Source organism: Numenius arquata, chromosome 33 (genome assembly GCF_964106895.1).
Source record: "Numenius arquata chromosome 33, bNumArq3.hap1.1, whole genome shotgun sequence".
Taxonomy (NCBI): domain Eukaryota; kingdom Metazoa; phylum Chordata; class Aves; order Charadriiformes; family Scolopacidae; genus Numenius; species Numenius arquata.
In genome coordinates, this window is record NC_133608.1 from 416,764 (window position 1) to 440,537 (window position 23,774).

General features: G+C 55.7%; 1 protein-coding gene across 1 annotated transcript in view; it reads left to right on the forward strand.

Annotated features, from left to right (window-relative positions):
- Positions 1 to 2,879: 2,879 nt before the first annotated feature.
- The window catches only part of WIZ (WIZ zinc finger), a 50,893-nt gene continuing 29,998 nt past the window's right edge, over positions 2,880 to 23,774 (forward strand). The window contains 1 exon segment of the mRNA XM_074165129.1: positions 2,880 to 2,899. The gene's annotated coding sequence lies outside the window, so the exon portion shown is untranslated.

The window sequence follows — 23,774 nt, forward strand, 5'->3', positions numbered from 1 at the left end:
TGGGAAGCGGCTTTTTAAACTTCACGGTGAGCGCTCGGGTGGGTTTTTTTGGTTTGGTTTTTTTTTTTTTTTAGGGAAAAAAAAAAAACCCTCCTTTTGGTTTGGTTCCCCCCCACCACCACCACCCCCCGCCTCGGTGAGCTTGACCCGAGCGGGTTTTGGAGGAGACGGTGGGTTTTTAGGGAGCGCAGCCAGATGGGTGCGGATTTGGGAAGAGGGGGGGAAAAAAGGGGAGAACTTGGAAAAATGTGGTTTTTTGGTGGGCAAAGTGGGGGATGCGGCACTGATGTCCCCCCCCCCCCCCCTCCTCGGCTGTGCTTTGGTGGGTCAGTGCCGGTGGGTGATGCTGGGGGATTTTGGTGTCGTTTTGGGGGGTTTTGGCACGGTTTTGGTGAGCAAAGGTTGGGACCGCGGCACCGAAGGGACGCTGCCATTTATCGCCCGTGGGGCCTGCGGGTTCTGCCCTGGAGTTGGCTGGAATCAAACCCACATCCCCAAAAAACCCCGCAGTTTTTAAAAATAAGCCCCATTTTGTGGGTTGTTTTCACTTATTTTCGCCCGGACGGATCCCTCCGGCGCAGGGAAGCGCCGGCGTCTCCGGTTGGGCTGAGACACGGCTGAAATTAAAAAGGTAAAACTCTGCGATGGCTTTTCCCCCCCACCTGGATCCACATCCCTCTGCCCGTCCCCCTGCTATTTTGGGGCAAATCCTGGCCGTTTGAGGGCACGCCAGGAAACACCGGGAGAAACGCTGTCACTGGGCCGGCTGCCGGGCTCCCGTCCTGCCGGCACCGCTCCATGCGGAGCTTTCCCCGACGTCCCTTGCCGGCACGATGGATAAGCCACCGCGGCACTGTGGGAGAAGCAGTAAAAAGGGAATTCTGTGTGTTTCTGACCCAATTGAAGCCAAATTCTGGTTAAAAATGATGCCACCATCTGCTGGTCCCTCCCGGTAAACGGGTGTGGGGAGAGCGGGTGGGTTCATCCCACCAGAGCATCCTTCATCCCACCGGAGCATCCCTCATCCCGGCCTACCCGCACCACGCTGCTACTGCGCCACACCCCTAAAAATCCGCAAATTTGGGGGTTTCTCCCCAAAAAAACCCTCAGGGACTTTGGGGGGATGTGAGATGTGGGAGCGTCGTGGGCCATTTTGGGGTGACACGGGAGGAATTTCCCTACAAACTGGAGCCTGCCGGAGCCACCCGTCCTCACGGAAGGAAGACGCCGGAGCCGACGGGATTTTTAAATTTATTTAATCTATTTTCACCACTTTGGGGCAAACTTAACTTGCCGGTGGCTCCAGGGAAGCGACGGGCACCGGCTGCTGCTTCGGGGTGGGTGAGATTTGGAGGTGGCTGCCGGGTGTCCGGGGTTTGCTCCGTCGGGGTTCGCTCCCTGGTTCTCCTCCCTCGGCCCCGGGGCGGGGAAATATCTTGCGCCAGCTCGAATAATTCCCTCTTCATTTGCATTCTTACCTTGAAGGTATTTATAGTCTCTTCTCTGCCTTCTCCTTCTTCGCCGGGGTAAATTTAGCTCCTTCGCTCTCCTCCTGTGCCTTTATCCTCCAGCGGAACTGATAAGCTCGGCTTTTTAGCTCCATTTCCCTCTTATTTTTCCCGCCCGGATCAGGATTCGACCTGGCATCTCCAGGATCCTGAGCCCTCTCTTTTTATTTCTCCCCGTGATTTGATTTTTTCCCCCCCTTTAACTTGCAGCGGCGTGGGGTGCTGGAAGGTGTTTTGGGGCCATGGTTTATTTTTCAGGGGGTTCCACACTTGGGTGGCCGGTACCTGGTTGACCCCGAGGGGTCCCCAAGTCCTTCGAGGGGTCCCCAAGCCCTTTAAGGGGTCCCCCAACCCTTCGAGGGATCCCCCAATGTGAAGGTACCGCTTTATCCCATCCGCTTACGGGGGAAGGATGCAGCTCAGCATCCCCAAATCCCCCCCGTACGTCCCGGATTTGGGGGCGGCCACCCCATTTTTTGGGGTGCAAGAGCTCCCGGGGGTGCAAGCTGGCACCTTTCCCAGCGCCGCGTCGTGGGGCTTGACTTTTTGGGGGAGAAATAATCAATTTGAGGATGATTAGGGTTTTTTTAGGGGGTGCGCGGCAGGGGATGGAAGGGGCCCGCGGGGTCCTGAGCTGTTTTCTCGGCAAATCGCGGTGGGGAAGTGGGCGGGGGGGGGGGGGGGGAAGCTCTGTATTGGGGAGAAGCGGCACTTTTTGGGGTTCGTCGACTCCGGCAGGGACCCGGCAGCGCGTCAACTGCCGGCAGCGCCCATTTTCCTGAGGGATGAGCGGTGGGATCCGATGTCTTGCCCAAACTCCGTGGCGCTTTGGTGTCCGCGATGAGGGTTTTCCCCGGCGCGTTTCTCTTCCGTCTCTGCAAAAATCCAGCCTCTTTTTCTCATTTTCTCCTCTTTTTATCTCTTTATTTCTTGTAGATTTTGCCGGCAGTCCCCGGCCGCCAACCCTCCCGAGTGCCGGCGCGGTGTTTTTTACCGAGTGACACAGCACAATCGGCGAGGGATGGAGAAAGCTGTCCCCAATTTCTCAGAGCGCCAAGGAGATGGAGGCAGAGCCCTGTTAATGCCACCGGAGCCCAACCAAGAGACTTTTCCTGCCCTTGAGGGCCCCCAAGGTGAAGAACGAAGAGCTGCTTTCCTTCAAGATGCGAAAAAGCCCCTGGAGAACCCGGCTTTATCTGGGACGGCGGTGGAAACGGAGAGGGAGCTGGAGGAAGAGGCTTTTTACGCCGCCGAGGGTCTGGGGACGATGAGCAGGGAGGGGAAGGGACCCTCTGGCCCCGAACTGCGCCCGTTGCAAGAGGACCCCGATTTCTTCTCCTCCCTCTCACGTCAGGAGCCTGACGTTGCCCTGGAAGCGCACGACGTGGCCGGTAAGTCCCCGGTTGGCGCCGTTGGGGTGGCTTCTTGGGGGACGGGGGTGTCTCCCGGTGCTCTGTGCGTGGCCGGTGACGCTCGGGTCGATTGTGTTGGTTCTGATGGTCGCACCGTGGCGGTTTGGGCAGGCGTTTGATCTCTCGGCCTTGGAGATGTTCCTCAACTCTTAACGTCTCGCGGTGAAACGGGACCCGTACGGTGAGAAACCTGTGGTTTGATGGAAGGAGAAAGGGGGGTGCGAATGCCGTGCCGGCGTCCCGATGCCGTCGTGCCGCCAACCGGCTTTGGCACCACAGACGGGGACGAAACCCGGTGGTGGGTCAAGGCAGTGGCTTTTTGGAGGCTCCTCATCCCCTTGGCATGTTGTTGGGACCCCAGAAGGGTGGTTGTGCTCGACCACATACTGGTGTGGAGCCGGTGCTGCGTCGGGAGGTGCCTGCGTCATGACGGCGTTGACACGTGGTTTTGATGTTGCTGGTGAAACCGCGGCTGTGAAACGGGGCGAAATGGTGTCACCTGCGTCTGGCCTCGCACAATTCCCCGCTTCTTCAACCAGAAACCTTCCTCCGGCGCTGCCGAGGGGGAAGGCCTGGTCCTCTTCCCCACCGGTGTGGGTGATGGGCGATGAGGAGCCCCAGCAAGGACTGGTTGGTCCCCAGTGCTGGTGTGGAGTTATACTGGGATGTCCTTGGCGTCATGAAAGCTCTGGCTGCTCTTGGAGGGGATGTCCTGTTGTGGGGTGGAGGATCTTTGTCATCCATGAGAGACCCTCTTGGGTCCTGCTGGGGCTTGGCTCTGGAGAATCTCTCCTCCAAGGTCTCTTGGGCGAGTGAGGAGGTTTTCATAAAATGGTTTGTGCTGGAGACCCCTGATCCCCCTTGGCATAGACCATCTAGTCCAACTCCTTGCTGTGGACGGGGACATCTTCCACCAGATGAGGTTGCTCAGACCTCCTTCCACTCTGATCTTCAACACTTCCAACGATGGAGCGTCCGTAACTTCTCAGGACAACTTGGGCCAGCGTCTCACCACCTTCATCATAGAATATTTCATCCTTAGGTCCTATCTAAATCTACCCTCTCCCAGTTTAGGACCATTGTCCCTTGTCCTACAGGTCTTGGTGAGCCCCCGACATAAGCCATGAGAAGGTCTCCCCAGAGCCTTCACTTCTCCAGGCTGGAGAACCCCAACTCTTATCAACCTTTCTTTATCGGGGAGGTGCTGCAGCTCTCGGATCACCTTTGTGGCCTCCTCTGGACCTGCTCTAACAGGTTCTTCTCCACTGGGCTGTTCTCAATCCCCCAGCTTGATACTGGGGGATTGTCCTAACCCATGTGCAGGACCTGGGTTGAACTTCATGAGGTTCACGTTGGCCTGGTTGAACTTCATGAAGTTCACCTTGGCCTACTTCTTGGCCCATCAAGATGCCACCTGGCCTTTCAAGGTCCTTCTGGATGACATCCCTTCCCTCAAGGTGTCAACTCAGTTTGGTGTCCCCTACAAACTTGCTGAATCCATGTTATTGGTGGAGATAATAACTAGCGTTGGTCCCAGTATGGACCCTTGAGGGACTCTGATTGTTACTGGTTTCCACTTGGGCCTTGAGATGTTGACTCTTAAGTCTTTGTAGGTGGCTCTTTGGCCATTTCCTCATCTATCGAGCGCAGTTGTCCGCTTGTCTGGAGATCCCTGGTTGTCTGGTGTCTGTCCTCTCCCACCTCAACTTCTCTATCCTTTCAATGTCGATAGGTCCCTCCACCATCCCCAGTCCTACCCAAACCCCTCCATGTGTTTCCAACCTTCCTGTCCTTCCCTGTCCTCGCTGGAAAACGAGGTGGGTGGTGGCCACGGGTTCCACCACTGGCTGGTGATTTGCCTCCTTAATTGTCCCCTGGCTGGTGGGTAGCTTTTTCTCCAGCTGGAAGTGGTTCCTCTTCAACGCCACATCCCTGTGATGAGTTTGTGCATCTCCACAGTCACCAGTTGACTTAAAACCTTATCTCCTGGTGCCGGTGACCCGTGTGGTGGGTCACCGGTGGTGACCCTGCTGCTATTTACCCACCACGAGGTGGGTGGGGAAGGACCACGTTGCATCTGGAAAGCTCTCTTCAAGGTGGTCAACAGGTGGAAAATTAGCTCCAGGGGATGGACATGGGTGTTTAAAGAAGGAGGGTGCCCCAAAAAATAGCAAGGGCTGCGTCGGGAGATGGAGAACGTCTCCATCCAGGTGTCCAACCTCGGCTCTGGATGGGTGGTGGGGGCTCAGTTGGGGTCTTGGGGTGCTTTGGGTGGACCCAGCTTCAGCCCTGCTCATGGGGATGCAACTGGAGGGGCTGGGCACTTCTGGGCTTGAAAAAAACCCAGGTAAAATGGCCCAAAATGGAGGCTGAGACTGGCACGTCGGTCTAGGGGTCTGGTGGGGTGGGAAGACCCCCCCCACAAATGCTTGTGGTGCCACCAACCTCAGGGTTTTGGGGTTCTTCTGGTGCCTCCAACGGCCTCGTCGTGGCAAAATGACCCCAGAGCCGATGGGGAAGGAAGGAAGGAGCTGCTGCCGGGGGGGAGAGGAGGGGGGAGAGGATTTCCCAGCCCCCAACTGTACCCCCATTTTTTGGCTGGAGGTTGATGGGGGTTGAGTGCCACGTCCCCAGTCCCCAGTACAGGGACGTCCTGCTCTGGGGCTGCTGTGGCAGCGTGGGGTGTCACCAAGGTCCCCAATTTGGAGCCACCTTGCTCTGAGGTGTCACTCAGGTCCCCAGTTCGCGGGCGTCCTGCTTTGGGGTGTCACCAAGGTCCCTAGTTTGGGGACGTCCTGCTCTGGGGCTGCTGTGGCAGTGTGGGGTGTCACCAAGGTCCCTAGTTTGCGGACGTCCTGCTCTGGGGTGTCACCAAGGTCCCCAGTTTGGGGCCACCTTGCTCTGAGGTGTCACTCAGGTCCCCAGTTCGGGGGCATCCTGCTTTGGGGTGTCACCCAGGTCCCCAGTTTGGAGACACCCTGCTCTGGGGCTGCTGTGGCAGTGTGGGGTGTCACCAAGGTCCCTAGTTTGGGGACGTCCTGCTCTGGGGTGTCACCCGGGTCCCCAGTTTGGAGACACCCTGCTCTGGGGCTGTTGTGGCAGTATGGGGTGTCACCAATGTCCCCACTTTGGGGATGTCCTGCTCTGGGGTGTCACCAAGGTCCCCAATTTGGGGCCACCCTGCTCTGGGGTGTCACCAAGATCCCCACCGAGGTTTAGTTTGGCTGTTTAAAACCCCCCAGTTCTGCAGGAACTGAACTGGAAAACCCAAACCCGGGTTTGCCCATGTGCCAAACTGGGACAACTGGGAAGAACGCCCAATTCAGGTACAAACAGCTCAGTTTCCTTTAGCTAAAAAGGAGCGTTTTCATCCCAAATTACTTCAACGACCCACCATGGGAACCCCAGGGCTTTCCCGGTGCCGAAACCCGGCCACGGTGTCATTTATTCCCGATTTTGAGCTTTTTAGGGTTATTTTGATTGTGGTCACCAGGAAGTGATTTTTCACGGGGGGGAAGAAACAGGGTTGGTTTGTTTTTGTCTTTTTTGTTTTGTTTTGTTTTTTTTTTAGGATCCGGGTGATTAAATAAATCCACCGGGTCTTTTTTGGGGGGAGAAATCCCCCCTTCTGTAGAGGGGCTGGTGGAAAACCAGAGCCTGGGGGCTTTTTTGGCACCCCCTCATCCTTGGAAGGACCAAATTCCATCCCACCACCTCCCCCCCCCCAAAAAAAACCCTCCAATTTTGGGGGGAATCCCCCCTTTTGAGCTCCCCCAAAAGGATGCTCGAGCTTTTGCAGCGTTGGCCAGTGGGGTTTCTCGGGAAGCTGGAGGTGGAGAAGTTTTTCCCGATTCTTTTTTCCCCCCCGCTCTGTTCAGTCGGTGCCGGGGGAAGGAGGTCGGGGAGACGCTGGCCCCCGTCAGAAGCTGGTGGGGGGGTAGGGGGGGTGGGGGTGGTTTAATTTATACGGGGCTGACAGCGAGGACAATGCCCAAGATGGGCTGGATGTGGCCGGGGGCTGAGGCTCAGCCTTTGTTTTCTTCACCTATTTCCACCCCCCCCCCCCCCGCCTTCCCTTCCCTTCTCCTTTCTTTTTAATCCCTTCTTTTGCCCCCCTCCCACCCCCCCTTCTCCCCTTCCCCCTCCGGCTCTCACGGGGCCAAGAGCCTCTTTGGATTCCTCCCTCCCAGCACCCTTTAAGGAGCTCTCCCAAGTCGAGATCATTCCCGGGAAAGGCCGATCCCGAGGCTCGGAGATCCCTTCCCCTCTCCCGCATCCACCTGCACCACCCCATTATTTTAAATATATATTTTTATAGAGTTTTGTGGGGTTTGGTTCCACCCCCCACCCCCCCCCCTCAACTATTGGAATGAAACTCAAGAGCCCACCTGAGCCAGGGGAAGAATGCTCGGAGCCGCGTTCGCTCCCGTTCCCGATGCCGTCGGGAAGTGGAAGGGCAGGATGTGGCATTCCCGGGGTGGAGGAACCCCCTGCCCACGTGGGGAACGACCCCGGGGAAAGGTTTATCCCAGTTGTAGGTATTTTTTTTTTCCTTCCAAATACACTCTCGGAAAAGAATTAAACGGCAGAAATATGCCACGTGGGGCGGGGGGGGGGGGTGAGGGGGGTGGCGTTGCTGGTGCTCCCTGTGTTGGGAAGTTGTCCCCATCCGTGTCTCCAGCCTGGAGTGCTTTGGGGACAACCCGTCCTTGGGTTGGCAGTAATTTGGGTGTTAATTGTCGTTGGGGAATAACGACGCTCATCCCTTCGGCCTCATCCCGCTCCGCGGTGCTGGGAAGAGCCTGGGTTTGGGGGTGCCTGGAGGGTGATTAATTATCTGGCTTGAATTATCTTAAAAAGGGATAATTTCCAGTGTCAGGGCTTCATTCGTGACTCGGTTTCCCCTGGAAAAATCCCACTGCCACGGAGGGAGGGATCCGGGTTGCGCCCTTCGCTGCCCTTGCAAAATGGGGAGAAATCCAGCGGGATTGGTGGTGGTGGGAGGTCCCAGCATCTGTTCTCGCACCTTCACGGAGCGTGTCCTCGTGGATGCCCTTGGTCCTGGCCCCTGAGATGTTGCCACCTTCATCGTCATTAAGGCAAAGCTCGTTAGACGCCGAAGGGGCTTTTCTAAGGGTGTCCTGCAAAACGGGGGAGGGAATCACCGGGATGAAATTGCCTGAATTTGGGTCATTTTGGGGTTGGTGGCACCAGTGACAAATCACCACGCCTCAGGCTGGCTCCTGGTCCACGTTGCCACCTTCTCCAGCTCCTTCCTCACCCCAGAACTTCTCCAGGGGGTGGTTTTCACCCCAAAACCGTGCCCGTCCTCACTGTGGGGACCCGGGAGGTGGTGCATGAAGGCTCAGCTGGGACTGTCCCAACCCTCTTCCCTCCTCCCAAAGTCCCGCAGATCCTTTCGCAGGATCTGGAAGAGGCCAAAGGTGGTTTTTCTTCTCTGGGAAGAGCAAAGTCCGCTTAAATAAAGGTGCTTAAATCACCCAACCGCCGTGGGGCGGATGGAGATAAGGAGGAAGAGGCTGGAGAAGCCCTGGTGGCACCTCAGATGTGAGGTAGAAATCCATAAACCCCGGTGGTGGATGGATGTCCCGGTCCAGGGATGCACAGAGGCGTGGACCTGGTGGACACCCCCAAATTGGGCTGTTGGATGGAGCTGGTGGGTGACCCTGAATCAGGGTGTTGGGTTTTGGATGGAGCCGGTGGATGCCACCGAACTGGGGTGTTGGGTTTTGGGTGGAGCCAGTGGATGGCCCTGAATTGGGGTGTTGGGATTTGGGTAGATCTGGTGGGTGGCCCCGAATCGGAATGTTGGATGAAGCTGGTGGATGCCCCCGAATTGGGATGTTGAATTTTTGGGTGGAGCCGGTGGATGGCCCTGAAATGGGGTGTTGGGTTTTGGATGGAGCTGGTGGAGGCCCCAAATCAGGGTGTTGGGTTTTGGATGGAGCTGGTGGATGCTTCCGAGTTGGTGTCCAAAAACTCCAATAATTGCCATTTTTGAGCCATGTGTCGCCAATGAGCAATGAGGTGGAGAAGGGAAGCGGCGTTTGAGGCTTGCACGAAGGGAGTGTTGGTCTCTTAAACGGGGGTTTCTGAAGACCAACTTCTGCTGTTGCTCAACTGTTGGTTGAGTCCGTACGTTTGTCTTGGTGTGAGTCATCCCAGGTGGCGTTTTTACAGCCCCATGACCAGGGAGACACCACCACCACCCTCCCCCCTGCCCCAAATTGGTCCTTGAAGTCTTCTGGTAGGTGTTTCCAGGGTTTACAAGCCCAACCCTTAAAGTCTCCCTTAAATAAGTCTTGAATTCTTTGTCGTGAAGAGTGTGTGAGGGTCTTGAGATGCTGCCATCTGTCCCACCTCTTCCCAGAGAGCATCTGGATGACCCTTTTTGGGATGTGGGGATGAGAGGCAGGAGCAAAGAGCCGGAGCAGTTGGTCTATGGGAGCCTGGGAAATAAAATGAAGAGGTTGAAGAGGCCGAAGTAAACTCAGCCCTTGGCCAATGCCAAGGTTTGGCTTAAATCTGGGCTTTGGTGGGGTGATGAGACCTTGTGGCACCCTCCTGGTTTTAATTGTGACACATCGGAATGAGTTTTAGGGGTTGTTTTGGGGGCGAAATGTGTCATTCCTGCGAGGTGGGTCCCCACGTGAAGTGCTCCACAGCATAAGAAATCGCATTTTGGGTTGATCTTGGGTTGCACAGAGACCTCCTGGTGTCTCTAAACTTCTTTTCCGGAGCGGAGCAGCTCACACGTTGCCCATCCCAAGGTGTGTTTGCCAACTTCTGGGCCACTTATTTTTTTTTTTTTTTTTTTTATGGCCCGCCTTTGAACTCCATCCAGAAAAGATAACGTAAGTCATGAGACAACCAGACACCCAATGGAGGTTGCAGCTCTCGCTAAAATTTGCCTTAACTCTTCAGGACTGGCCCCGGTGCCTCTGTCTGGTGGCCCTTTTCTGAGGTTTTTTGGCGTGCCCCCCCCCCCGAAATCATGGCTGGTTTCCAACGTCGTCTTCCTCACTCGCTGGTGTCGGGCCGAGTGTAAGCTCTTGGCTTTCAACTTCTCTTCGCCGGGAGGTTGAGCTCACAGCCCCAGTAAACCTTCCTCACTAATTACCGCTTCGTCAGCCTCTTGGCCTGCGAACCGGTGCCAGGAAAGATGTCATGTTGTTGCCTAGCAAATAAATAATTGAATACTCGAGTCCAGGACAACAGGCAGGGCTTGGCTGGAGCTGGGACGTGGAGTACGGTTGGAATCCCTAAAGTTGCGTGGAAAAAAAAAACCACCCCAATTTACATCTCCTCTAACGCTGGGGTAACAACGTTCTCGGCCACGAATCTCTTCCCATATTCTTCTGAGGTTTCTACTTTTCCAACCGTGCCGTGGGTGAGTGCCAAAATAAGGATTTGATGGGTTGGGTTGAGTGGTTGCTGGCAATGTTCCTACGGGGTGGGAAGGTGAGTCATGACATGGTCCTCAAATGCCACCAAGAGAACAGGATGAGTGTTGTGGAGGGTGTTTTCTTGCCACAGGTGGTCTTTGCTTTGATAAAACCTGACTGGGCAAGGTCTGCGGCGAGGAGGGGTCCTCTCTGGTGGACAAATAAGGATTTGATGGCTTGGGTTGAGTGGTTGGTTGGGTGGTTGCTCATGACGCTCCTATGGGGTGGGAAGGTGGGTCATGACGTGGTCCTCAGATGCCACCAAGAGAATGGGTGAGTGTTGTGGAAGGCGTTTGCTTGCCATGGGTGGTCTTCAGTTTGCCAAAACCTGACTGGGCAAGTCTGCGGCAAGGAGGGGTCCTGCCTGGTGGCCAGGGGTCCTCCTGGGCCTGCTGGGAGAAAGTTTCACGTCTGGTGTTTTCTTGCCACGGGTGGTCTTTGGTTTGCCAAAAGCTGACTGGTTCAGCGGGGAGGGGTCCTGTCTGGTGGACAAATAAGGATTTGATGGGTTGGGTTGAGTGGTTGGTTGAGAGGTTGCTGGTGACGTTCCTATGGGGTGGGAAGGTGGGTCGTGACGTGGTCCTCAAGTGCCACCGAGAGAACAGGGTGAGCGTATTGAAGGTGTTTTCTTGCCACGGGTGGTCTTTGCTTTGATAAAACCTGACTGGGCAAGGTCTGCAGCGAGGAGGGGTCCTCTCTGGTGGACAAATAAGGATTTGATGGCTTGGGTTGAGTGGTTGGTTGGGTGGTTGCTCATGACGCTTCTATGGGGTGGGAAGGTGGGTCGTGACGTGGTCCTCAGATGCCACCAAGAGAATGGGTGAGTGTTGTGGAAGGCGTTTGCTTGCCATGGGTGGTCTTCAGTTTGCCAAAACCTGACTGGGCAAGTCTGCGGCAAGGAGGGGTCCTGCCTGGTGGCCAGTGGTCCTCCTGGGCCTGCTGGGAGAAAGTTTCACGTCTGGTGTTTTCTTGCCACGGGTGGTCTTTGGTTTGCCAAAAGCTGACTGGTTCAGCGGGGAGGGGTCCTGTCTGGTGGACAAATAAGGATTTGATGGGTTGGGTTGAGTGGTTGGTTGAGTGGTTGCTCATGACGCTCCTACGGGGTGGGAAGGTGGGTCGTGACGTGGTCCTCAAATGCCACCAAGAGAACGGGTGAGTGTTGTGGAAGGTGTTTTCTTGCCACGGATGGTCTTCAGTTTGCCAAAACCTGACTGGGCAAGGTGTGTGGTGAGGAGGGGGTCCTGCCTGGTGGCCGGTGGTCCTCCTTGGAGTGTTGGGAGAAGGTTTCATGCCCGCGTTGGGTAGCGGTTGGCCAAGGCCTGCAGCACCTGCCCTGCCTGTCTTTTGGTGCCTATAAATATCCTCCCAAATCCAGCACCCCCTCGAGCAGCCTCTCTCCCCTGGGCCATCCCTTGTGCAAACGGGGCCACGGGTTTAAAAATAAGCCGGGGGCAACGCTGGGCAGGGCCGTGGATTCTCCTGCTGCCTCGCAAAGTAGGCCATGGCCCAGTCCTTGTTCTCCACTGGGCATTTATGGGAAGGAAAGGTTCCGTACTGGTGCAAATTTGGGGTTTTTTGGCCATGCAAAGCCAAGCTCATGGTTGGGGCAAGCGGGATATAAACGTGGGGTGGCTGTGGGGTTGGGTTTTTTGGGGTGGTTTGTGCAGAGTTGGGTTTTTTTGGGGTGGTTTGCTTCTGTGCTACAACCCAGGCTGCTCTCCTGGCTACCAGATATCTATAAACCCTCAGCCAGTGGCCTAAATCTAATTTTTTTTCCTCAATATCAGGGGGATAGAAGCTATTCAGGAGCGTGTTAAGGGATAAGCGACTTATTTGACCCCTTTTGCAAGAGGAAAACTCTGCTGGTGGATCAGGCTGGGGATGGAGATACCGTAACCTTCTCCCAACCCCAGCAGGAATGAGCTCATGCTTCGGCACGAGGCCACGTTAATCCTTCTCGGGAGTTTTGCTGCTGCTGAGAAAACGAAATTTCGTGTTTGCGCCGTGCCTCCTGCAGCACCGCGCCTGGCCCGTTCTTGGGGAGATAACAAAGAAAAAGGGGTTTTTTAAGTGTTTTAACAGCAAAAGGACTAATGAAAACATTGGTCCGTTGCTTGATGAGGTTGGTCACCTCAGAAATAGGGGTGAAGATAGAGCAGAGACATTTCATGCCACGTTCACCCCTGTCTTTAACACCAGTGACAGGCCCCGGCCCCATGGAGCTGGTGGAGCCCCGTGGAGTTGGGTTGGAGGATCACAACTGGGAGCACTGGTAACCTCCCAGTTGACTTTGAACTTGTGTGGGATTTGCATGCACGTAAACCTACAGGTTTTCACTCTGGTGAAATGATGGAGAAAGTTATTCTGGGAGGTGTCGGAAAAACACTTGGAAGATGACACAGGCATCGGTCAAAGCCACCATGGGTTCAGGAAGGGAAGGTCGTGTCTTCCTGAGGGAATATCCTTTTGCGACAAGGTTCCCGGCCTCGTGAATGTGGCTTTTTGGGGATTTTAACAGAGATTTTGATACTATTTCTCACAGTATCCTTCTAGCATGGACACAACTCGTTGGGTGAACAGTTGGCCAAAGGGTCAGGGTCAAAGAGTTGTAGTCAATGGGGCAACGTCTGGCTGGTGACCAGTCACCAGTGGTGTTCTCCGGGGATTTTTCTCTCTTTAATGGTTTTATCGATGGCCCGGCCACAGGAGTTGAGCGCACACTAAGTAAGTTTCCTGGTGATACTAAATTAGGAGGAGCTGATGATTCTCTCAAGGATGGAGAGGCCTCATGGAGAGATCTTGGTAGATCAGAGCGCTGGGCAGTTGCCAACTGTATGACAAGGGCAAATGCCAGATTTGGCACCTGGGATGGTGTCCTCTGGGATGTACCTATAGATCTTGGGGCCAAGAGGCTGGTGTGAAGCCCTGCAGAGAGGGGTCTGGGGCCTTTGGGTGATGGGAAGCTTTTCGGGAGTCAACCATATTATCCTCATGGCCCAAAGGGCCACCCATATCCTGGGGTGCAGTAGGTGAACCGGTCAGAAGACGTGGTTGTCCCATGTCTTGGTGTGACCTCACCTTGAGTCCTGTGGGCAGTTTGGGGCTCTACAATCTAAGAAGGATGTAAAAGTATTAGAACGTGTCCAAAAGGAGGGCAACAGAGACGGTAAAAGGAGTAGAGGGCTTCTGAGGGCACCAGGGTTGGTCAACCTGGAGAAGAGGAGACTGAGGAGGGACCTCCTGGATGTCTACAACTTCCTCATGATGGGGGAGAAGAAATGGAGGTGCCGATCTCTTCTCTTGGGGTCTGGTGTGTGAGGGAAGGGCTTAAAGCTGCATCAGGGGAAGTTGAGATTGGCCAAGAGTTCTTCATGGAGAAGGCGGTCAAGAACTGGAACGATGTCCCCAGGGATGTGGTCATGACCCCCCAAGCCTCTTGGTGTTCAAGAAGCTCTTAAATATAGGGGTTTAACTTTTAGGTTGCCCCATGCGGAGTCAGGAGTTGGGCTTGACGATCCCTGTGGGTCTCTTCCAACCCAGAAGATTCCATGTCCTTGTGTCATGGAGACACTGTTTTCCACCTAGCTGGGGCTTTGTGGTTTTGGGGAAAACTAGCTGGTTTTGAGACATGAAGTTCTTTGCCGCAGAAGCGCCGTGTCCTTGTTGTAGGAGAACTGGTAGCACTTCTCCTGTTTGGCTTTGTCTCCAGGGTGCAACATGGAGGTGAGCAGCTGCTTCCCTTCCTCCCTGGTGGATTGTCCTCCTCGTAACTGTGTTTTCTGGTGTGTTACTGTAGTTTTGGGCTGTCCACATGGTCAGAAACCTTTCTTTTCTTGCTTTCTCCCAAAAATGTGTGTGTCTGTGGGAAGAGACTTCTTGGGCTTGGCCATCAAAGACTCCCAGATGTACAAAAAAGGATTAGTTGAAGGATGGAGGATCTGGGGAAAGTTTTTCTCCTCAGTTTGTACCAAATAGTCCCTACAGAGGTGTCCAAGCACAACCCCAACCCTAAACCATGGGTAGGGGCTGCAAATCTTCTCAATTTATCCCTATTTTCCAGCAAACGTCGCTGGTGGATGGTCTCTTCTTGCTCATCCTGGGGCCAAGAGTCCTTCTTGGGGTCTTCCCTGGGGTGTTGAGGACCCCCCACCCCTTCTCTGCATGGGATGGTTGAGTGGAGGAAGCATCTCAGCAGCTTTTTGGGGCTCCATCTTGTCAGTGGAACCCCTGCCAGTCCCAACATGGGGGGTGAGATGCCACCAGGCGATGTCATCCAGCAATTCTGTGTCACTGCAGGAACCCTTGGCCCCGACACCGTGCCAAGGTGGCCCCGATACCATGCCAAGGTGGCCCAAACGCCGTGCCAAGGTGGCCTTAAGAGCCCCGCACTCGAGCCAAGGACTGAATCCAACCTCTTGGCTGGGTTTTGGGGAAGGAAGATGATTAATTAGCGTTCCCAGGTCTTTGCAGCCAACAGTGGCGTTGGGTAATCGGAGAGGACAACTCGTTATGGGCCAACAGCAAGGAAAAGTGAGAAGAAGATCCCTCAGGAGTCTTCTCCGTGGCTTTAGAGCGTCCAAACCAGCCTTTGGGGATCTTCTCGATGGATGATATTACAAGGTACAAAAGAGCTGAGCCTTGGGGCTTCCCCATCATTGCTTTTTAGGTGATTAAAACCCCGTTTTAATGATGGTGGAGCCAAAACCTGCCAGTGGATGGAGGGGAAAAATGTCCATGGGGGAGCTGGAGGAACCTGGAGGGAAAAGGGGAGGGTGGAGTGGATCGTGGGTAAAAAAAAAACCCCGCTGTCGCTTTTACGGGAGATCTGCTGGAAGTTGTAATTTCGATGGATCCAAAGGCGATGAGTTTTCGCAACGGAGTCTTGGATGCCTTTCAAGCAGCTTTGGATCGAAAGCTCCTCTTTCGTTAGACGCTGGATGTGTCCTCTGCTGACAAGGAAAGTTTTCTGCCGGGCCCCCGTCACGTAAATCTTACGGGATCCAGAGGGTGAATTTGCTCCGAGGCCTGATAACTCTTTAAGGGAAATTAAAAATAAGTGAATAAAAAAAGAAAGGTTTTCAAGGAATTGGCTTGGAATCGCCTCGGAAAAGGCTCTATTTGGGCTCCTAGCTGCGGGTGAAAGACTTGAATGGGGGGTGTGTGGGGGGTGTTGGCACCCTCGGGTGGGGCTTTTTCTCACTCCTTTTGTTTTTAAAAGGCTCGATAATGGGGGGGGGGGGAAATACAGGAGGGGAAACACCTCGGGTGGAAAATGACCCTGTTCAACAGGTATTCCCACCCAAATTTGCAGAGGGAGGTTGGTTGTGGTTTGTTTTTTTTTCCCCCTGATGCAGGACCCTCAGCGTCCCCCCCCCCGGAAGAAGGGACCACGATGGTCGGGGGTGATCCCCCTCTCACCAGATTTGAGGGTACGACGTTGGGGGAGGTGGGGGGAACCCCAAGGGTTTTGAGCGGAAAAGGAATGGCTGGGATTTATGGAGCGTCCGCACCCGGTCCCTGGGCTTTGGGAGATGGGTTGGGGCCAGGCTGGTGCTTGGTGAGGGGGGTTAAAGAGAGCTGGCGAGAAAGACATCTTCTGGGGGGGGGGGGCGTCTTTTGGGGTTTGGAGGTCTCTTGGAGGGGGTTTGGATGCCTTTTGGGGTGTTGGGGGTCTCTTTGGGAGGCATTGGAGGTCTGTTGGTGGAGGTTGTAGGTCTCTTGGGGGCTTTGGGCATCTCGGGGGGGCTGGATGTGTCTTGGGGGGGGCTGGATATGTCTCTGAGGCGGGGTTGGAGGTCTCTTGGGAGGGGGTTTGGATGTCTTTTGGGGTGTTGGGGGTCTCTTTGGGGGGCATTGGAGGTCTCTTGGTGGAGGTTGGAGGTCTCTTAGAGGTGTTGGGCATCTTGGGGGGGGTTGGATGTGTCTCAGGGGGCTTTGGATGTGTCTTTGAGGGGATTGGAGGGGGTTTGGATGTGTCTCGAGGGGGCTGGATGTGTCTCGGGGGGGCTGGATGTGTCTTTGAAGGGGGGGTTGGAGGTCTCTTGGGAGGGTTTGATGTTCCTGGGATGTGTTGGACGTTTCTTTGGGGGGGCGTTTAAAGGTCTTTGGGGGGGGTTTGGAGGTCTCTTGAGGGGGGGGCATTTGCTCTCTTTTGGGGGGGTTTGGCCATCTTTTTAGAGGGTGGACATAGAGCAATTAGTGTTTAGGAGCTGGATGTTGCGTCTTGAACCCGTTCACGCCTCGGTGCTGGTTTTCTGAAACACGGGAAGGTTTTGCCGGAGGTTTTTCCGGGCTCAAAGCGGGAGGTTTTGTGCAGGTTGTAGGATCAGCCCCAAGTTTGGGGGCTCCGAGTCTCCGTCCCTGCTCCACGGTCTCATCCTGCTTCTGCGGGAGCCTTGGAAATACCACCAGAGCATGAAATCGTGCAAACCTCCAATGTTTGGAGTGTTGTGGGAAGCCTGCGTCGTTCCGGAGCCCAGGAAGGAGCCCCTTGAGCCCGGGAAGGGAGCCCTTGAACTCCTCGAGCCCGGAAGGGAGCCCTCGGGCCTGGGAGCACCTGGGAAGGAGCCCTCGATCCCCTCAAGGCCAGGAGGGGAGCCCTTGAGCCCCTCAAGGCCATGAGGACCCGGGAGGGAGCCCCTTGAGCCCAGGAGGGAGCCCTGAAGCCTAGGAAAGAGCCCCTCGAGGCCGGGAAGGAGCCCTTCGAGCCCAGGAGGGGAGCCCCTTGAGCCTCAGAGGACCTGGGAAGGAGGAGCCCCTTGAGCCCAGGAAGGAGCCCAGGGAGGGAGCCCTGAAGCCTAGGAAGGAGCCCCTCGAGCCCAGGAGGGGAGCCCTCGAGGCCGTGAGGGAGCCCTCGAGCCTTGGAGGACCCAGGAAGGAGGCCTTTGAGCCTAGGAGGGAGCCCCTCGAGCCCGGGAAAAGAGCCTGAAGCCCGGGAGGGAGCCCCTTGAGCCCCTCAAGGCCGGGAGGGAGCCCTCAAGCCTTGGAGGACCTGGGAAGGAGGCTCTTGAGCCCAGGAAGGAGCCCTCGAGCCCCTTGAGCCTGGGAGGGAGCCCTCGAGCCCAGGAAGGAGCCCTTGAGCTCCTCGAGGCTGCGAGGGAGCCCTCGAGCCTTGGAGGACCAGGAAGGAGGCCCTTGAGCCCAGGAGGGAGCCCCTCGAGCCCAGGAAAAGAGCCTGAAGCCCGGGAAGGAGCCCTCAAGGCTGGGAAGGAGCCCAGGGAGGGAGCCCTGAAGCCTAGGAAGGAGCCCCTTGAAGCCGTGAGGACCCGGGAAGGAGCCCCTCGAGCCCAGGAGGGAGCCCTCAAGGCTGGGAAGGAGCCCAGGGAGGGAGCCCCTCAAGCCCAGGAGGGAGCCCTGAAGCCTAGGAAGGAGCCCCTTGAAGCCGTGAGGACCCGGGAAGGAGCCCTCAAGGCTGGGAAGGGAGCCCTCGAGCCCGGGGAGGGAGCCCTTGAGCCTGGCTATCGGGCTCGTACCCCCATATTTTGCCTTTTTCTTGGAAGAAACACAACCCAAAGCTTTGCCTCACGCCACTGGGAGCTTTTCAGATGGATCTGATGGATCTCCCCATGTCGTGTCCCCCCCCACACCGATGAGCTGGGGACGATGGCTGGGAGCCGGGGACGGCTCCGGTCTGTCCCCTCGAGGGGTGTGGGGGTGTGGGGGGGGAGTTCACAAATACCCCGAGAGCTGCGAAAAAAAAGAAAAGCCCGAGTAGAAGCCGTGTCCTCTGGCCGGGGAGGCTGGAAATAAGAGCAAAGCTCCTCGCTGGGAAAGTGTCGGGTTCCCCTCCGGGGCCGTGCCAAGCAAAACAAGCCACGCTGCTCGGCCGCTCGCAGCAGAAAAAGCTGGTTCCCCCCAACCTCGTTTCTCACACTTGTTTCGCTTTCACTTAATTTCCCACCTTCGCCACCATCGTTCACGGAATTTCGGGGAGAAACGAGGGTTTGTTGTGGTTTTGTGTGTGTTTTTTGTTTGTTTTTTTGTTTTTTTGTTTTTTTTTTTTTTTCCCCCCACCTCGTTAGATTCGCCGGAGGTTTTTTTTTCCGGCGGGGAGCGGGCTCCTGCGGAGAGAGTTTGAGCCGCTGCCGACGGGGCCGGCTTTTCCTCCGCTGCCGTGAACTGCAGGTTGCTAAACCGCAGCGAGAGACTACTTTTTTGTTTGTTTGTTTGTTTTGTTTGTTTTTGTTTTTTCTTATTTTTTTGGGAGGTGTTTTTGTTGGGTTTTGGGTTGCACCGGGGATGACTCACAGCTCCCACGTGATGGCCGAGTGCAGCAGGTCGTCCCTCAGCCAACTAACGAGCTTCCCGTCCCGTTACGGTTCATCATCCCTCTCTCTTTTCCCCTTCCTGGCTTTTTTTCGGCACTTTATCCCCATCCTTTTCCCTCGAGGCGCTGCTGCCCTGCTCTCCTCCGCGTCGGGGACCTTCCTAATGTCCCTTTTGGGGTCAAGAGCAGGTATGGGACGTCACTGGTGGCTACTCAGGCTTTCCAGGAGACTCTTTATGGCAACCCCTCAATGGTTCCTTCTCCATTGAGTCTTTAACCCCTATAGATGTTTCTTCCAGTGGCCTTCATGATCTTCTCTAGATCTTTCTCTGCATTCATGGGTCCTGCTGTGGTGCTTCTCCATCTTGAGTAGGTTGGACCCGCTTGGTCTCCAAAGCGACCAAGGGTTGGGTTGTTGTGGCCAAAACCGTGGTGGAACCCCCCCTCCCCGAGGTCTCTGGGCTGCTGCGGGGCCGTCTCCTGGCTCCGTCGGTGGTGGAAGGGTGCGGTCCTTCCTCTGGGCAGACTGCTCCGTCCTCTCCTGGCTCCGCTCTTTGGCTGGAAGACCTGCAGGTTGGCCTCTTTCTTGGAAAAGAAACCACAGCTGTTTCCGAGAAGATGATGGTGCCCAGATGGTCAAGTATTGGGAGATACAAATTGAACGTCATCTTCTGGCCACCCTTGGGTGGCCCTGGCAAGTCCTACAAGGGCTGGAGGGACCGCGCTGTCCTGGGAGAGCCAAAGGGAAGCGTTGAAGCTGCGGTTTGGCTCCCATCTAGACACTTAACATCTCCTTTTCCACGCTGGTGGGACTTCTCCAGCCCTCGGTGACCTCTGAGATGAGGCACCTCATCCCTGGCTTCATCTTCTTCCTCCTCCATCAGAGCTCAACAGCACGATGGGGGTCCCAGTGGGTGATTGAGTCACCCCATGGTGGTCTCTCTCTGATGGAGATGTGTCAGTGCTCATGGTGGGACGGGTGCCAGAAGGTCCCAGCCCTCCTATGTGTCCACGTTGAGGTCCTGCAGCTCCGGCTGGACCATAACAATGTCTCCAGTTAAACCCGGCTTGAGTCCTTCCTCCAGATGTTTTCTGCGAAGTCTGTGAAATCGTGGCGAGCTCCAGCTGACCATAAACATCCCGGGGAGCGGAGCCAACATCTCGAGATGTGTCATCCTTCCTTCGGCTGCCTCTTCCAGGAGCTGCGCGAGGCTTCCTCAGCTCCGCCGACTCGGGCGGCTCGAACGCCAGCCCGTCTTCACCAGCCAAAGGCGCTGTCTTCCTTTAATTTAGGGGGTTTTTTTGGTTCCAGATTAAGAAATTTGCTGAAATCCAGCTGTCCCCAGGGGATCCTGCTTTCTCAGCATGAAAACTTGGGTGCCCTCTGGAGAATTGACAGTGGAGTCTTTATTTCTGAGCCCAAACACGAGGATCTCTTGGGGTGATTCTTTATTTCTGAGCCAAAACTCGAGGATTTCTTGGGTGATCTTTATTTCTCAGGAGACACAAGGTTCTCTTGGGGTCATTCGTTATTTCTGAGCCCAAACACGAGGATCTCTTGGGGTGATTCTTTATTTCTGAGCCAAAAGTTGAGGATCTCTTGGGTGATCTTTATTTCTGAGCCAAAGCACGAGGATCTCTTGGGTGATCTTTATTTCTCAGGAGACACAAGGTTCTCTTGGGGTCATTCTTTATTTCTGAGCCAAAACTCGAGGATCTTCTGGGTCATTCTCTATTTCTGAGCCAAAACTCGAGGATCTCTTGGGTGATTCTTTATTTCTCTTGAGGTGCCCAGAGAAGCTGTGGCTGCCCCATCCCTGGAGGGGTTCAAGGCCGGGTTAGACAGGGCTTGGAGCAACCTGGTCTGGTGGGAGTTGTCCAGGGGTGGCACTGAGTGGGCTTTAAGGTCCCTTCCCACCCAAACCGCTTTGTGATTCTATGAGATGCCCTTTTCCAAGCGGCTGGGTCGCCAGGACGAGGCGGATCTCGCTGAGGTGCTGAGTCAGCACACCCAACGCCCTCCCCTCGCAGCCAGGGCCGTTCCCCACCTCCGAGACCACTTCCTGAGCAGGCGTTGCCTTTCTAACTGCTGGAGGGGGAACCGGTTGGCGATAACGGGGACAGGATAAACCCCCCCCAAACCGGATAAACCCACCCCAAAACCGCTGTCCATGATGGAGGCCAGAGGGATCCACTCGTCCCCCAGCACATGGTAGGACACGGGGCCACGCGCTCACGGGTCTCGCGGGGGGTTTTGGGGTGAAAATAAAGCCAATTTGCATCTAGAAACCAAAGAGGGGACTCCATGGATGGAATTGACTCTGTGAGAGCGGGGTGGAAACCCACGGGCTGGATTTTAGGGGAAGTAAGACCTGGATGGGGAGAGGGGTTCTTGTCCCAAAACCTATCCGTCAGGAAGGACGGATGCTCGGTGGTTGCTCCAAGGTTTTCCTCGTGTCCGTTGGGACCCACAGCCATCCCCAGATGTTGGTGGTGGACATGGAACGCAGGGTGGCTTTGGCCCAGAGCCGACGTGGTGTCCATGGTCTTCTCCTATGGGAAACATCTGCTTGTGTCCATCCTTGCTCCATGGCTCACAGTTGTCTTAAAATTTTCTGGGAATGGTGATACTGGGGAGTTGCTGTTTTTAGGAGCTCTTTGGAGGTCCTTGTCTCCTGCTCTGGAGCTCCTGATGGTGTGGTTTCTGGGTGAGAGGAGGGTGGAAACCCACAGGCTGGATTTTAGGGGAGGTAGGACCTGGATGGGGAGAGGGGTTCTTGTCCCAAAGCCCATCCGTTGGGAAGGATGGGCACTCGGTGGTTGCTCCAAGGTTTTCCTCATGTCCATTAGGACCAACAACTGTCCCCACGTGTTGGTGGTGGACTGGAGGGACTGGAAGAGGCTCCAAGGTCTCCCCGGAGCCTTCTCTTCTCCAGGCTGAACCCCCCCAACTCTCTCAGCCTGTCCTCACAGCAGAGGGGCTCCAGCCCTCCCAGCATCTCCGGGAACTCCTCCGGCCTCGTTCCAACAGCTCCGTGTCCTTCTGATGGCCCCAGAGCTGGAGGCAATGCTGCAGGGGGGGACTCCCCAGAGCAGGGCAGAGGGGCAGAATCCCACCCCTGGCTCTTTCCTGCCTGGGCAAAGTCCAGCAGCAGAAATATCAGCCACCAGGACGCTGGTTGCTCAACCCTGGGCATTCCCAGCCCTTAAATACACGAATTTCCACCACCCTGTACCCGCCGAGGGGGGTGAAGGGACCCACGTCCCTCCCTGGAAGCTTGAGGAGAAGCGAACAGGGAGCTGTGGCCCCGTTCCCGGCTCCGTCAGCAGCCGGTTAAGCCCGAGTCAGACGAGACACAATGTGCTGCCAACACGCTGCGCTTTGAAGAGCTCCTGTCCTCAAGGTCACCTGCTCCGCGGGCTGAGGAGCGTCCTGAAATCCTGCCCTGAACCCACCACGCAGCGAAGACGAGAAAGAAACGTCCCTCGTTTCCGTCTGGGAACGGCCGAGAGCTTTCACCGGAGCTACGTGTGGGAAAACTTGACCCTAAATGTGCCCATTTTCAGGAGGAAACATGAAGATCATGTCTCCAGCCAAGCCCTTCCACAGCATAGCCTCTCCTGACGCCACCAAAATCTCCAGCTTGCTCCTGGCAAACCCCAGCAAAGGGGTTGGAGAATGCCATCGTCTCTCATCCGGCTCCGGGGAGAAGGTTTGGCCGCCGGCGTGAGACCGTTGGGTGAAATAATTTCTGCTGGAGAGCGGCTGTTGGGAGCACGGAGAGATGCCGGCCCCTTGGGATGGAGGAGTAGCATCTATCCCATGGATTTGGGGCAGGAATACCCTTGAAGAGGTTGAGTCTGGCGTTGGTGGCCACCCAAAGAGCTCCAGGCTGAGCCCAAGATACACAGAGCACCCAGGTGGCTTGTTCAGGTGCTTTTGGTGGACGAGGGGGATGCCGGGGTACGGGCGGTCGTCTTCTCTTGGGCAAGGGAGAAGCTCTGCTGTGGATCATGTCATGGTGGTCACGTGGGAGCTCTTGGTCCTACTTAGGGTGAGTTGGAGAAGAAAGAGGTGCCAGTTGCATCCTCTTTTGAAGGATCTCCATGTTTTGCTTCTCCTGTTGTCTGTTCTTAGCCCAGAGCCACGTGCTGGTGGCCAGGGGTGTCACGGATGCTGGGTAAAGGTACGAATGGTGCCTTTGGCCACCAAACACCACAGTTTAACCTTCAAACATGACCCTTTGGGTTGGACCTGCCGTGGCTCTGCTAGCATGGACATGGTCTTGGAGAGGTCTTCTTCCATGGCTGCTTTGGGCTGGAAGAGCCAAGTTTTGGGGCCGTGGGATGCAATTGGAGATGGGCTGGTGGTTTGAGGTGTCGGGATCGCTGGGCAAAGGTACTGATGGTGTCTTTGGCCACCAAACACCACTTTTTGCCCTGAAACATGAGCCTGGGTTGAGTTGGAACTGCTGTGGCTCTGCTAGCGTGGATGTGGTCTTGGAGAATTCTTCTTCCATGGCTGTTTTGGGCTGGAAGAGCCAAGTTTTGGGGCCATGGGATGAAGTTGGAGATGGGCTGGGATGTGGGAAACGAAGTTCCTGCTTCCCTATGAGCTTTTGGGAGCTCAATATCTCCAACGGTTCCAGGGGCTGGAAGATCCCTCCCCCCATTTCTTGGCCATCATGTTGGCCCAGGTGGCTGGAGAAGAGGACAATGGCCTCAAGGTGCTTCAGGGGAGGTTTAGGATGGATATTAGGAAAAAATTCTACACCCAAAGGGTTGTCAAGTGGTGGAATCATCATCTCTGGAGGTATTTAATAGACGTGGTGCTGAGGGACGTGGGTTAGTGGTGGCTTTGTCTGTGTTGGGTTGATGGTTGGACTCGATGATCTGAAAATTCCCTTCCAACCTGGACCATTCTCTTCTGTGAGTCTCTGACTGAACCTTTCCAGCGTGGGATTCCTTGTGCTGGTAGAAAACCCAAATCCCCGCCATCCGATGCGGCAGAAATCCCCGTGGGTGGTAGCCCTCTGCGATGGGTGGTAGCCCACTGCATTGGGTGGCAGCCAGCCTGTGGACACCCAACTGCTCAGCTCCGGCACCACCACGACGTGGTGAC